This window comes from Muscardinus avellanarius (genome assembly GCF_963383645.1).
Source record: "Muscardinus avellanarius genome assembly, chromosome: 6".
NCBI classification, from domain to species: Eukaryota; Metazoa; Chordata; class Mammalia; order Rodentia; family Gliridae; genus Muscardinus; species Muscardinus avellanarius.
Genome location: NC_137791.1, coordinates 91,995,959 through 92,002,715, shown reverse-complemented (window position 1 = coordinate 92,002,715; position 6,757 = coordinate 91,995,959). Strand labels below are relative to the sequence as shown.

The following is a 6,757-nucleotide window of genomic DNA, read 5'->3' as shown; positions in this document are numbered from 1 at the left end:
GTACTAAATTAAGAACTAAAATCAAAACAACAAAGCAATATTCTGAAAAAGGGTTCTAAATATCTGCATTTTAACAAGTCCTCCAGATGATTCTGATGAGAGGGAAAGCTCAAGAATCTATAACACAAGGTAACAAAAATCAGCCATAAAATCCATGCACAGACTTCTAGGAGCACATTAGCAATGGCAGCTGGCCCGGGGACTGACTGTAGATCTAGCTAAGTGACTATGAACTTTGGCTACACTGTAGAATCAAGTGATGCCGGGTGTGGTGGCGCACGCTTGTAGCATGGGAGGCAGAGACATGAGGATCACACACGTTCAAAGCCAGCTTAGCTGGTTTAAAAGACCCTGTTTCCAAAAATAAAATAGGTCTGGGAGTGTAGCCCAGAGGTAGAAGGGCTTCCAGGAACCCCAGTACCACACACACACACACACACACACACACACACACACACACACACAAAGAATCAAGTGAGGAAAACCTCTGCAATCTAGTGTGGTGAAAATCAAAGCACAGTGGTGATTAAGCTTTCATGTCTCCTTTAGGTGAAGGGTATTATTGTATGAGAAACAGCTAAGCATGTCCTTGATGACACCATGTTGTCGTCTATAATTCTGTGCCTTGGCTAGTGGCCACTTATTATGATTTGGTATATAAGCTAGGAAAAGATGGCTTTGTTTGCAGATATACAAAAGTTCCCCATGGATATCCTATGTGAAAGTCTCATTCAGAGCTCTTGTGCACCTAGTGGGCCACCACTGGGTACTGGAGGCCCAGGCTTCCTTCTTCAGTTTATTGCACCTGACATAAAGCCATGCCTTACTCCGTCCCAATGCCTCCCACTGCAAATCTATTACCTGCAATTCAATTCTCAACTTCCCAAACTTGGTCAGTTGCACAATGCTCGGTCTTTGATCTAAGATTCTGGTCTGGATACAGCCTGAGTGTTGGGCTTTATAAAAGCTCTGTGAGTGGTTCTTGTGTGGGGGCCAGTTTTGTGAGTCACAGTTTTGCACTCCCAGCCTATTGTAATTGCCTCAGAAGCAAACATTCACTTAGACTTGTACATAGAGCTCCTGTCTTGAATGGAACTCAGCTATTCTTTGCTTAAAGTTTTGTCTCTCATCTGCCTCCAGTTTTCCTGCTACTTCTGTCTGTGTTACCCTCTCTCTAGGCTTTGCTTTCAAAGCTTTTATCACAACTCTAAAACAAACACTCCTTTCAGACAAATGCATCCTATGGAGCTTCCTGTACGTTTGATGTTTTCCATTAGGTCTGGGCTACTGATGATTACCTAACTCAGGAATTCCTGGCCTAATGAGATATTGAAATGGCAGCAGTTTTGCATGACACAATAAAGGATTTTAATGTAGAAAGCCCTTTACACATGTCAGATAATTGAATTAGTCTTATGATTTTTTCCTAAATACAAATGCCTATCTCAAATGCTAACTCCTATCAGGAAACTATTGTTTCCCCAGGCTAATTTAATCTTTCTGTTGATAATTTGAATTAAGCACATGATCATAATTATTTGGGAATGTCTATATTTTTCTTCCAGTAAATTATAATTTTCTTGGTAATGGAGATATGTTTTAGTGTTTTACATGCTTCATTCAATGCCCCTCAACATTTTATACCCATACACTCACACCCAGCCATCAATATTCAATAAAAATATAAGTGAATGCTAATTTGATGCTGCAATAAATCCCATTTATTGTGTTTGTAGACCACTAATAACAAAAATGTAAGAAAAACTCTTACTAAAACTTGCATTGACAAATTATTTTTAAACCTATTAGATGTGACAAAAGAATGTCAGTCTCATAATCATCAATTACTCCCTACAATAGGAAAGTTAGCTAACATTTTCATAACTATAATCTAAAACATTGAACCATATAACTTAGAAGAAGGAATATTTATTACCCCACTGTTTCAGATTTCAGTTCATGTGAGGCTATGAATCTCAGGGCAAGGTAGTGAGCTGCAGAGAAAGGAAGAGCACTAGAGCTGTGTTCCCCACATCATGGAAACTGGGAGCAAGCGAGCAAGAGAGAGAGAGAGAAAGAGAGAGAGAAGAAGGAGAAGGAGAAGGAGAAGGAGAAGGAGAAGGAGAAGGAGAAGGAGAAGGAGAAGAGAGGAGAGGAGAGGAGGAATCACATATAATCTCCAAAGCTGTGCTTTCAGGAACCCACCTTCTCCAGCCACATAATACTAGTCCAAGACACCATCCAGATAAATCCATTACATTGAATGTATCCACTGCTGAGATTAGAACACTGACTCAATTACATCAACTAAAAACACCAATCTATGAGCTCTTTAAAAGGCCATTCTATATATAACTGTAATAGTTACTAAGCCTCGGAACATCTTATAAAAATGGGGATCATCTGTCACCTACAGTTTGATATTGTTTAGGACAATTTGCAGAGCTGATACCATGCTGATAATACTATACCAACTAAGTGATAAGCTGTTACAATAAGTTGGGGCTCATTATATCATTATCTACCTGATCTAGAACAGAGTAGCAAGTACTTGGTGATAGGGATTGAGCCTGTACTGATTGTTAATAAGAGCTGTATTAATGCTAATAAGTTTTCATATTTAGGCAAAACAATGAAATCCTTTTCTCTGCCTCTAAGCTGTCAACCAAGAGCTGCAGCCAATATTGACCTCTGTCAGCTAAAAGTTAGCCTTTAGCCCAGCTAAGCATGGAAGATTAAAATAAACACTAAATTCCCACAGTAGTTTAAAGTTAAGAAAACCTTATCTTAATTACCAAGTACATAAAAGAGTTATAGCCCAAAGCCTCCATATTTTAAAGACAGGTTTTCAACATAATAAATAACTTATAGCAGATATAGATTGAAAAAGGCTAAAAACTCACCAAGGACACGGGTGGATCATACAATCCTTCTCTAAAGCGGGATATACCATGTACTCTTGACCCTGCTAACCAAGTAACACTTCTTGGCAATAAGTCCAACAAGAAAGGCTTGTGCCACGGCGATAATTGGTGGGACCGCACCTGCGTTGGGTTGGGGTAGGTAAAAAGACAATTGGCTAAGCAGGATGGGAGGAAGGAGATAATGAATCCTTATAAAAATGTTTTGTGTTCAAAAACTTCAGTGTGTTATTTTCAAGGCACTACACTGTGTCTTTCTCACGCAGTGCTTTGTTCTGTTCCTTCTTTCTACCTTTGTAATAATAAAATTTGCATAAGCTCACAGCAGTAGAGTTCAATTTTTTCTAAACTAGCTAAAAACAAGAACCCATGTCAGTATCTCAAACCGTTGCACTTTGGAGGCTGAGACAGGAGAATCACAGGTCTCTCTAAGTCCTGAAGTTTTCCTCTGCAACTGAGTGAGACCCTGTTTCAAAAAACAAAAACAAAAACAAAAACAAAATATGTGTAGGGGTGAAGTGCAGAGATAGAACATCCTTGGGTTCAATCCTCAATACTACACAAACAAAACAGTGTTTCATGGTTTATGCTGCTATTGTTATTTCTTTAGAAGAAAAATAAAGTAACATTGCCAGGGGATGTTTATATAAAGTCATAAAAAATTGGATGCCTTTCTTATTAAGCAAGACTGATTTCAACTTTAGAAAAAGCAAATTTTCAGTTAAAATAATAAAAAATGGCCACGTAATAATTCTATGTGGGTTATTACTGGAAACTATTCTTAATAAAGCCAGAAAATAAAGTTTCTTTCATTCTCATTTCCTTTTCCTTTGTGTCTGTACTCATAAATGTCTCCTTTCCTTTTCTTCAACAAAATCAGTAATACAATATTACGATACATGAGATTAACAAGGCTTGGGTGCATGTCTATCCCAATAATATGTTTAATTTAATCAGGAATAAAAGTCTAAGGCAAGAAAATTGTAATTTGGGGAGGAAGATACAATGTGTGCATGTATGTCTACAAAAGTATGTATCCCACTATGATGTATGAATACAGTGCACCAATTAAAAATAAATATGAAAAAAATAAAATAAAAAAAAATAAATAAAAAGCAAGCATCTCTAACATAGCTATTTTCATTTTACATATTAGTTTTCTTCTTCTACCTGCCAACATACATTTATGTGGTTGTAATATATGTACAAACCATTTACATTTTGCTTTTCTTCTTGACACTTCATGTTTCTACATCAACCCCAATAGTGATAAAAATAAGACACCCTTTTATATATATGTATATATATATATATATGTATATGTAATATATATTATATATGTATATTTTTATATATGTGTATATATACCTATTATTTATATATATGTATATATGTATATATATCTGCTTCATTTTCTGTCTTTATATTTATTGAGCTCTTGCTATTTTATTATAGGTTTACAAGTGTTTTATCTGTCATAGGTAATCACCTTATTCATTTAATGCTTTATTTTCTTACTGGACATTTATTCTTTATGTGTTTAAATTAGAAAAGTGGCTTCTCTAATACTAATTTTCTCTTTACCCTTCTAAAAATTTCTCTTCAATATAAAATTAAAGTTTTAATTTTTACCTTATAATGTGTTATGTTTTTGAAAGCAACAATTTAATAATCCTTGTTGTTTTGCTGTACTTAAGGATTTGAAAGGTGAAAGCATGAAAGTCGTTATCTAGCGTGTAAAAACTAGTTATGAGCATCAAATTTGAAACAGCATAGTTACCCTTAGTTTTAGAATTTTTGTTTTAACATTAGAACTGTTCAAATAAGAAATTAAATGTTGCTCACTCGCCGCCGGCCGCTCTCCACTCTCCTCCATCCCTCCACCGCCGACAGTTCTCGGCTGATCGCCATGGAAGAAGAAATCGCTGTGTTCCTCATTGACAATACCTCCCGCATGTACAAAGCCGGCTTTGCTGTGGACAACGCCTCTCGGGCTGTGTTTCCCTCCATCAAGGGGCGTCACCCGCACCAGGGCGTGATGGTGGGCATGGGGGAGAAGGATTCCTATGTGGGCAACAAGGCCCAGAGCAAGCGGGGCATCCTGACCCTGAAGTACCCCATCGAGCACGGCATCGTCTCCAACTGGGACGACTTGGAGAAGATCTGGCACCACACCTTCTACAGCGAGCTGCGCATGGCCCCGGAGGAGCATCCAGTGCTGTTGACCGAGGCCCCCTGAACCCCAAGACCAACCGCGAGAAGATGACTCAGATCATGTCCGAGACTTTAATACTCAATCCAGGCTGTGCTGTCCTTGTACGCCTCCAGGCGCACCACTGGCATCCTCGTGGACACCAGCGATGGGGTCACCCTCACGGTGCCCATCTACAAGGGCTACGCCCTCCCCCATGCAATCCTGCATCTGGAACTGGCTGGCCGGGACCCGACAGACTACCTCATAAAGATCCTGACCAAGTATGGCTACAGCTTCACCACCATGGCAGAGCGGCAGATCGTGCGGGACATCAAGGAGAAGCTGTGCTATGTCGCCCTGGACTTGGAGCAGGAGGTGGCCATGGCCACATCCTCCTCCTCTCTGGAGAAGAGCTACGAGCTGCCTGATGGGCAGGTGATCACCATTGGCAACGAGTGCTTCAGGTGTCCCGAGGCCCTCTTCCAGCCCGCCTTCCTCGGTATGGAGTCGTCTGGCATCCTTGAGACCACCTTCAACTCCATCATGAAGTGCAACGTGGACATCCCCAAGGACCTCTAGCTAACACTGTGCTGTCCGGCTGCACCACCATGTACCCCGGCATCGCTGACAGGATGCCCTGGCACCCAGCACCATGAAGATCAAGATAATCACTCCCCCTGAGCGCAAGTACTCGGTGTGGATCTGCGGCTCCATCCTGGCCTCGCTGTCCACCTTCCAGCAGATGTGGGTCAGCAGGCAGGAGTATGATGAGTCGGGCCCCTCCATCGTGCACCACAAATGCTTCTAGACAGACTGAGCAGGTGCCAGGCATCTGCTGCATGAGCTGATTCTCAAGTGTAAATTTGTCCTGGCAAATGTATACACCTCATGCTGGCCTCATGAAACTGGAATAAGCCTTTGAAAAGAAATTTGTGCTTGAAGCTTGTACCCGGTATCAGCACTGAATCTTGTTGCTGATTTTGACCTTGTATTCAAGTTAACTGTTCCCTTGGTCTATGCTTAATACCCTGTGCATATCTTTGATTTACACCCTTAGCCCATGTGGCTCGGTCACCTGGTGGCTGAGGTGAGCGCACAGCTGTGTAACAGAAGCCTGTGACTTGGTGATCTGTGGCCGCAGAACAGTGATCTGTGTAGTGTATTGCTGTCAGCAGACTGACTGTTCCAGGATTTCTCGGGCTGGCAAGAGTTCTGGACCAGCGGACCCCTTCCATCTTGCCTGTCTAACAGGGTGGGAAAGTGCAAGCCTTAGGACCCAGTTTCGGTTCTTACTGATGTTTCCCTGCCCAAACACCATGGGTTATTACTTGCTTTGAGTTGGAAACAGTTTGCATTTACATCTGTAAATTTATTCATTTTAATTTATGTAAGGTTTTTTTGTACTCAATTCGTTAAGTGATAACACAAATTTTGGTTTTCTATTGTCATGTGAGAACATTAGGTCCTGGCAACATGTCACTGAGTAAGGAAAATAAAAGTGCTGCAATAAAAAAAAGAAATTAAATGTTTATTATTCATGTTTTTTTTAAATGAAATTCACCAGCAATAATGAGAATATGGAGGGGACTCCAGTGTTCAATTCCTTGTTTGTTTAAATTACTTCTGGAATTTATTTCAACAA

At 40.3% G+C, this 6,757-nt stretch overlaps 1 pseudogene across 1 annotated transcript; it reads left to right on the top strand.

The window, feature by feature from the left end:
* The first annotated feature begins 4,830 nt into the window (after positions 1 to 4,830).
* Positions 4,831 to 5,923, top strand: LOC308264216 (actin, cytoplasmic 2-like; annotated as a pseudogene). Its single transcript has one exon. The product of its transcript is annotated as an actin, cytoplasmic 2-like (transcript).
* Positions 5,924 to 6,757: the final 834 nt, after the last annotated feature.